The sequence below is a fragment of the Chenopodium quinoa genome, unplaced genomic scaffold, assembly GCF_001683475.1.
Source record: "Chenopodium quinoa cultivar QQ74 unplaced genomic scaffold, ASM168347v1, whole genome shotgun sequence".
NCBI lineage: Eukaryota > Viridiplantae > Streptophyta > Magnoliopsida > Caryophyllales > Amaranthaceae > Chenopodium > Chenopodium quinoa.
Window position 1 is genome coordinate 2,927,457 of NW_018745448.1, and position 9,379 is coordinate 2,936,835.

Genomic DNA, 9,379 nt, shown 5'->3' on the forward strand with positions numbered 1-9,379 from the left:
CACACACCGCACAGATACATGACCAAATATACTTTCCCTTAGGAACCCTTTGTCATGAAATCTTAACATAACGCTGAAGCATGCCTTGTCACATCACTCATCAATCATAATTGCCATTGCGTCACGAAGTACGAAGTGCTTATTAGCCTCCGTGCCTAAGTTACCAAATACTTTCATCATTGAGTCAACAATTGAGATAGCCTAGGATGGGTTAATCCTTGCACCTTGAGAGATAGTATCAAACAAAATTTGACTAATCTCATTCAACATGCACCTTCACACTTCGATTCTTTTTTCGCGTCTTTCTTTTTCGGGAGAAAGTCGGTACCCTCCACACAAAAATGACGGAAAATTTTTGCTTTTTTACAATGCACACACGGATCACGAGTCACACGTGTTATTTCGCTTCGAGTCGAGTCAACCCCGAGTCAATCATATCGAGTCAAGTTTATACCTTGAGTCGTGTCAAGTCGATGAGTCAAGCAACATTAAACCTTAGGTCAACCCTAAGATAATTAAGCCTTAGGTCAACCCTAAGATGGTTAAAGATATTGGAAAAGTTCTATAATCAAAATAAATACAGGTGCAGCAGAATAGGGAAGATCCTACTCCAATTCCTGGCACCAGAGATATTTCAGCAGCGACAGAGCTCGAAGCCTCTCAGAAAGGTGACTTCGACCTCATACAGCAATTTCGGGTTCCTTGGTACGCCAGTTAGCCCTATAAGCAATTTGACATGATTAAGTAGTCATTTTGATTACAATTGCAATAAGTGATCGACCTGATGAAAGATCGTCTCACTTAGCTTAAAGCGCCTAATCACGGAGACACCGACATACTGGTTTTAGCGGAAACAAAGTTCAGGCGAGCTTTAGAGATCGACAAACGTTGGTCTTCGGAAATTTTTCTTCAAAACATTATCGCAACAAACGTTCAAGTACCGAAGCTCTACTGTTCAGAGACGCGTGAACATTTCCATCAAGCTCTTTTGCTCCAGAGACGCGTGGGCATATCATTCAAAAGCTCTTTTGTTTAGAGACGCGTGGACATTTCATTCAAGCTCTATTATCCAGAGACGCGTGGGCATATCAATCAAGCTCTTTGGTTCAGAGACGCGTGGACAATCCTTTTCAAGCTATTTTGTTCAGAGACGCGTGGACATTTCCTACAAGAGAAGCGTGGGCATCCTATTATCAAGATCTTCGTTCAGAGAAGCGTGGACACATCATTCAGCATAGCGGTTTTTAAACGGGATGGCATTCTCTAGCTTGCAGGAGGTCATCAAAACAACAGTGAAGCAGCAAATCGGTTACTTTCAGAAACGTGTGCTCAACGGTGCAAGGTACGCGTTTCTTAACTCTTTTATCTATTTAACTAATGCTAGTTTGCAGGTACCAGCGTTACAAGAGTGGTTTAGGATCGCAGAACGTTCTGAATCATTCTCCATCCCTATCGATACTTTGACTTTCGTTTTCGAAACTTGCGTTCCTCCAAACTCAGTCAAAGTGGGGGCTTCTGTAGACACCCATTTGTGTCTCCCCAAAACTAAACCCAGTGATGAGTACCTTTCGCGTCGAATCATAATCGAATGAAGTGAAAGTGTGGAAAGTTTAGTGTTGCGGATAAGTTTTAATTTCTTTTCTCTTCTCTCTGTTTTTGAAAACTTATTTTAAGAAAACAGCCGATCTAGTTTCGTTGGTCCATGATATGGATCCAATAGTAATGTAGTTGGATGGGTCTTGACAAGAGCTTTCCAACGATATATTATAAGCCCAATTCCAATGAATATTGAGGAAGTTATGGCCAATTTACTAAACTAGGCCCGGTTTGAGCCTTATATGCGGCCCAAAGATCTAGAGGAGGGCCTAATATGATTTATCATTCCTAATGCAATTAGGAATGATTTTAGTCTTATAGATTCTTCCAGAAGGTTCTTTTCATTCCTAATTCAATTAGTAGTGATAAATTGACTTTTGTTGACTTTTCAGAGTTTTAATTAAAATCAAAGAGCATTTTTGAAGAAAATGCGATTTTATCCTCCTGTACGGTAATTTTTATCTGATTTTAGAAAATGCGTGAATTTCTGAAATCAGCACCAAACGCCAGCTGTAGCGCCTGGCGCTACGCTTGGCGCCTGACGCCAGCGTTGGCGCCTGGCGCCAACAGCCAGCGTTGGCGCTGGTTCGTTTTTCTGTGCGCCAATGCTTTGTTTTGTTAATTTTATCTTTTTTGCTGATTTTCTCTATAAATAACGTATTAAAAACTCCGTTTTGATTCACCAGTTTTCAATTATAATCACCTACAACCAGTTTTCATTCGCAATCATCAATTCTCGCATTCTCTTCTAATCCATCTCTATTTCTCTTTCTTTCTTTTTCAAAACTTGCTTTTTACATACAAAATTCCGCATTCATTAGATCTAGAAATACCTAGCCATATTCGAAGTTGCCTTCGCCCTAGACGTGAAAGGTTTAATTTCTGAGGGTTTGGTCCCAAATCTCTCTTTAAATTATTTAATTTAATTGTTTGATTATTATTTTCCTTGAAGTTACTAACGCGTGTATTTTGTTATTAGAAAGAGGTGCGAGACATCAAAGTAAGTACTTTAATGGTTTTTATTTATGTTATGATGTAGATATCATGTTTAAATTGTTATTATGATATTCCTAGTATCATGTCTAGGGTAATTTTAATACTAAGTATAATTAAAAGTATGATGCTTCCTATGTTCTTCCTAATATTTATGATTGTTAGTATCATGTTAGGGTTAAAGATTTTATTTTTATTGCTTAGTGATATGCTAGGGTTTGTTATTAATCATGTTAGTATCATGCCTAGGATCTTGCTATTATTATGCTTTAACATGATTATTACAATTATGATTATTATAATGATTATTATCATAATTATTTTAATTATAATTTATTTTTATAATTTTTTGATGATGATTATTATTATTATGATGATTATTGTTATAATTTTATTTTGATGATCATAATTGTTATTTTGATTATTATTATGTTGCTTGATATTTATTGTTATTGCTTGATCACGCCTTTTATTGCATGTTTAAAGGGAATTGGTACTTGTAATCACGCTTAATAAGATAATTAATAATCTTGTTTAGGGTTAATGTGATTATAATTCAAGTGATCTCCAATAATAGAGTTGTTTGTGCATTAATGTTCAACCAACATAGATAAACAGGTTTAGGGGTAATCCTATTGATTGCATGTTAGTCAGAAAGCGCACATGAATACGATCTGAATAAAGTAGAGGCCTATTATTAGGGCAGGTTCAATCTCTTTTAGGTTGGATTTGTACCTTCATCCCCGAACCCTTATTTGGTTCAAGACCTTATGGAGTTGAGAATCTCTTGGATCATTAAGGGGTGTAACCTTCACCTCGTGAATGGTTTACAAGTTCCTAAAAAAAACTTGTTGGCGACTCTTTTGCTCTATCTTCTTCCCTTTTGGACGCCACCGTACTTAAGTGTATGATCATAGTGGGGTTCAAGCAAGGGGATAATGCTTGAAATTTATTCCCCACAGGCACAAATATAATATCTGAACATATTCCATTTCGCACATAACAAGGTTTTTTAAAAAGAGAAGTTTTATTCAATCCTGAATTCTTTGATCTTATTTTTTCAAAAAGGATATTTAAAATTTTTTAGAAACTTATAGAAGCTTCTAATAAATCCTAATTAGTTTATGAATGGGATTAAACCTTTGGACCCTCCACATGATCATTGGGTTGCAGGTAAAATCCGGTTTGGGCCTAGTTTAGTATTTTGGTCATAACTTCCTCATTATTTATCGGAATTGGGCTTATAATATATCGTTGGAAAGTTATTTTCAAACCCCATCAAACTACACCATTATTGGACCTTTATCATGGACCAAACTAAATTGGATTGCTCGTTTTCATAAATAGAGTAAGAAAAGAAATATTTTCAAAAACAGTAATGTGGGGAATATTTCAAGCGTTAACCCCTAGCTTGAACCCCATTGTGATCATACACTAGAGTACGGTGGCGTCCAAAGGTAAAGAAAATAGAGCAAAAGAGTCGCCAACAAGTTTTTTTTAGGAACTTGTAAACCATTCACGAGGTGAAGGTTACACCCCTTAACGATCCAAGAGATCGTCAACTCCATAAGGTCTTGAACCAAATAAGGTTCGGGGATGAAGGTACAAATCTAACCTAAAAGAGATTGAACCTGCCCTAATAATAGGTCTCTACTTTATTCAAATCGTATTCATGTGCGCTTTCTGACTAGCATGCAATCAATAGAATTAACCTAAACCTGTTTAATCTATGTTGGTTGAATATTAATGCACAAATAAAACTATTATTGGCGATCACTTGAATTATAATCATATTAACCCTAAACAAGATTATTAATTATCTTAGTAAGCGTGATTACAAGTACAAATTCCCTTTAAACATGCATAAAGGTGATCAAGCAATAACAATAAATATAATCAAGCAACAAAATAATAATCATAATAATCATAAAATTCTAATCATGAAAATCATAATTAAAAATAATCATCATTACAATAATTATAACAGTTATAATCAAAAATCATAAAAATAATCATAATTATGTTAAAGCATAATTATAGCAAGATCCTAGGCATGATACTAACAAGATTAATAACAAACCCTAGCATGTCACTAAACATATAAAAAATCATATATTTAACCCTAACATGATTCTAACATGAATAAATATTAGGAAGAACATAGGAAGCATCATAACAATCATACTTGATATTGAAATTACCCTAGACATGATACTAGGAATATCATAATAACAACCTAAACATGATTTCTACATCATAATATCAATAAAAACCATTAAAATACTTACTTTGATGCCTCGTATCTCTTTCTAATAACAAAATACACCCGTTAGTAACTTCAAGGAAAATAATAATATCAAACAATTAAATAATTGAAAGAGAGATTTGGGACCAAACCCTCAGAAATTAGAACCTTTCACGTCTAGGGCGAAGGCAACTTCGAATATGGCTAGGTGTATCTAGATCTAATGAATGCGGAATTTTGTATTTGAGAGAAGCTAGTTTGGAAAAAGAGAGAAAAAGTAATCAAGAGAATCTTGATGAGAGTTGGTGATTGTAGGTGATTGTGGATGAATGAAAACGGAGTTTTTACGACGTTATTTATAAAGAAAATCAGCCAAAAAGTTAAAATATCAAAAACAGAGTTCTGACGCAGAAAACTGAGTTGGCGCCAGACGCTAAGATTGGCGCCAGGCGCCAAGTCTAGTGCTAGGCGCCAATCGTAGCGTTTGGCGCTACAGCTGGCGTTTGGCGTTGACTCAGAAATCCACGTGTTTCCTTAAAATCAGATAAAAATTTCCGTACAGGAGGATAAAATCGTATTTTCCTCAAAACATGTTCTTTGATTCTAATTAAAACTTTAAAAAGTCAACAAAAGTCAATTTATCAATGTTAGTTAAATTAAGAATGAAAACAACCTTCTAGAAGAATCTAGAAGACTAAAACCATTCCTAATTGCATTAGGAATAATAAATCTATATTAGGCCCTCCTCTAGATCATTGGGCCGTACATAAGGCTCAAACCGGGTCCAGTTCAGTAATTTGGCCATAACATCCTTAATATTCATCTGAATTGGGCTTATAATATATCGTTGGAAAGCTCTTGTCAAGCCCCGTCCAACTACACTACTATTGGACCCGTGTCATGGACCAGCCAAACTGGATTGGCTGTTCTCTTAAAATAAGTATTCAAAAACAGAGATAAGAGAAAAGAAATCAAAACTATCCGCAACACTAAACTTTCCGCACTTTCACTTCATTCGATTATGATTCGACGTGAAAGGTACTCATCACCGGGTTTGGTTTTGGGGAGACACAAATGGGTGTCTACAAGTAAGAAGTATTCTTATTAAAACAAATGCATCACAAGACTTTTCACATTCCACCTCGTTTGATAATCAAATGACGTGAAAGATATTCATCACTAGGTTTGGTTTTTGGGGAGACACAATTAGGTGTCTATAGCTATTTTAAGAAATAGAAAAGATTTTTGAAAACAGAAAGAAATATTTTATTAAAACGACCGCATCAAAAGACTTTTCACACTTTCACCTCATTTGATAATCAAGCGACGTGAAAAGTATTCATCAGTGGGTTTGGTTTTTGAGTAGACACATTTAGGTGTCTATAATGGGGCTCAAGTGTGGGATGCTTGAAATATTCCCTACAGCACCAGATCGTTTTCCTAGTCATTAGGGGTGGCAATTCGGGTCAATGGGTCGATCCGAGTTCGGGTCAGATTTTAGGTTATGCGTAGAAACAATAAAAAAATAGTGTAAAACTTAATATTATTACGAAATATGAAATTTTTGGTCAAATCGGGTCGAATTCGGGTTATTCGAGTTCGGATCGGGTCGGGTTTGGGTTTCTCTCAGTAACTTAGGGTCGGGTTCGTTCGGGTTATCTGGTCGGGTCAGGGATTACTAGCCCTACTAGTCATGACGACACGTGGCGGGCTCGTTGAAGGAGTTATGTCTTCGATAAGTGCAATTACTAGATATATCAAGGATCACTATTATGGAGATAATAAGTTCGTTCTTTTGGGTCGTCATTGTTTGTTGCTAGATATGACAAATAATCTTTTGGCTGGTTAAATAGTCCAAAGCCCAATAGAATGGATCTTATGAGGTCACACAACAAGGGTATTGGGTTAAACAAGTAAGAGGCCCATTAATGGGCCTCATGAGATTATGACATACCATGTAGAATGTTGGGCTAGAGTAGTGTGTTTCGGATAAGGTGTTTGGGCTTGACATAGACTCTTATTTAGAGATATGTTGTCACGGTCCGGGAATTGGGACCCCAAAACGTGTGGCGTGCTCTAGCCATTTGGCGGCAAGAAAGCTAGCCTTGAGCGGAAGAGGGGCTTGTGAGCACAAAGCAACACAAGCGGGCAATTAATTCAGGGAGCACTCGTGTTTATTTGGGCGACGGAGTGCGGGTGTTCGGGGCTTGTGACGGTCGATAATTCAATGCGGGCACAAGCGGGTCCGAACCACGAGTTCTTACTGCATCAAGTTAGTTTTGAGGGGAGCTATTATGCAAGTAAGACACAATATCTATAAAGGTCTAACAACAAACAAGCATAAGAGCGAAGCAACACTTGGTAGAGGGTGAATTGTGAAACAGGCAACCAAGTCCCAAAAACCCTAAACACTCTCCTCACTCACGGCCCTCCCTTCTCCCCTCACGTCCGTACATGCGGCGCCCCATCGTGGTGGCTCGTGGTGTTTATCGTGGTGGTTCATGGTTAGCTTGTGTCTCTCTTCTCCGTTGAAGGTTGATTGAAGCATTCAATCACGACTAACTAGCATTAGTGGAGGTTTAACTTGTGCCCATGGACCAAGTAGAGGAGTCACACTTGGGGTTCTTTATCTCCCATTTTTCTTGCTCGATCGCACGTGGAATCACGCTTCAAAGGTACAATTATATGTTCTTTATGTGTTATGCATTAGATCTTGGGATTAGGTACTGTATGAATATGATTCATGTTTTTCCGCAATTAGTACCTATAAACTCCTATAGTGGTATCAGTTAGCCTATTGAATTTACGCATATTGACAATAATTCTTTGATAATCCACAATTTTAATTCAATTAGGAGGGAGAATAATTTAATTATGGGTCAATTGTTATATTAAATGTGATTTAACTCTTGGAATTGATTAAATGTGATTTGATAATTCTCAAAATAGCTATGAAGAGGATCGAATTAAGCCCTAGATCATTTGAAAATTACGAACCCAAGAACCCTAGTTCCGGATTTTCGAAAACCCTAACCCTAATTTCGAATTATTTCGAAAATTCCTAGCCCTAAAATGTGATTTTTGTGCTTGATTTTGATTTAATTCGATTTGTTTTATGTTTCATAATTTTAATCGGATTGATTTATGCATAAAAAAATTTTGTGTATGATCATCGATTTAATTTTAAAAGTTAAAATTAAATTGGGATTAATTTTATGATGAACCCTAATTTTAAGATTGAATGTTGATTTAATTTTAATTTTTGGGGATTTGATTTAATTTTAATAATTGTTATTTTAATTAAATTTAAAATCAAAAAAAAAAATTAGTTTTAAGGTCGGCAGCCGACTTGGTAGCAGTCCAAGAGGGAGGGACGGGAGGGCGGCGGTCCAAGGTGGTTGTGGGCAGCAGCGTGCAAGCGTTGCACGGTTGCTGCCACGGCTGCCAGTGCTGCTGCCAGGCTATTGCCCTTGCAGCAGTGGCTGCTATTGGCAGCCAGCCACCGTGGCTAGCTTCGGCTGGCCAACCACGGTGGCCGGTATGGTGGTGCACATTTATTTTTTTTAAAAAAATATTATTATTATTTTATTTTAAAAATATTTCAAGATAAATATGATTTATTTTGGATGAGATAAAATATTTTAAAAATATGATCTTTTATTTTGAAAGATAAAATCGGTGTTATTTGGATAAAATCTTTTATTTTAGGATAAAATCAAATATTCAAAAGTTGTTATATTTGATATTATCCATATTTAAAGTTGTTATTTTGGTAATTATCCATAATTAAAGTGGTTAATTTTGGTTAAGATTGATTAGGATATTTTGAGCATATTCCAAAAGGATAATAATTGATTTAAATAATGTGATTATCCCATAATTAATTTTGTATATAATTGATTTAAAATTTTGTGATTGGCTAGTAATTAGGATAGAATTTCCTAACATTGTTAGGATAATCAGAGGATAAATATGATTTATCTTTTAAAGATTAAAATAAGATTTGATTCTATCTCATGATTAATTTAAAAATATACGATATTTTATTGATAATTATGAATAATATATGATATTATCTAATTGAATTAATTAAATATGAGATATTTAGATGCCATGTTTCCTTAATTGTGAACATTCGATGTCGTACTTTAGGAAAGCATGGTGATTGATTTATTATGTGATAATTTTATAATATATGATGTTGTTTATTGCTATATAATGACTAGTATAGCCCATTAGATTGATAATTAAATACGATCTGCATCGTGATGTATTTTTATAATCTTAGTACGGTCTACGTACCGATAAAGTATTTTTGTAATTTTATTTCATTTTATTTAAGTAGTATATAGAATAGAGTAAAATCACAGGTTGTAGTTAATCCAAGCCCATGAAGTGAAGGCCCAAAGGAGCAAGGTGGATGAGATCCATGATGATTCAAGTGGGAGCATTTACTTTATTAGTTTTCTTAGGATTAGGGGCCATGCTATGTCTTGTTTATGCATTCAGTTTATTATGCATGTTAGATTCTATTGATGTTTTGTG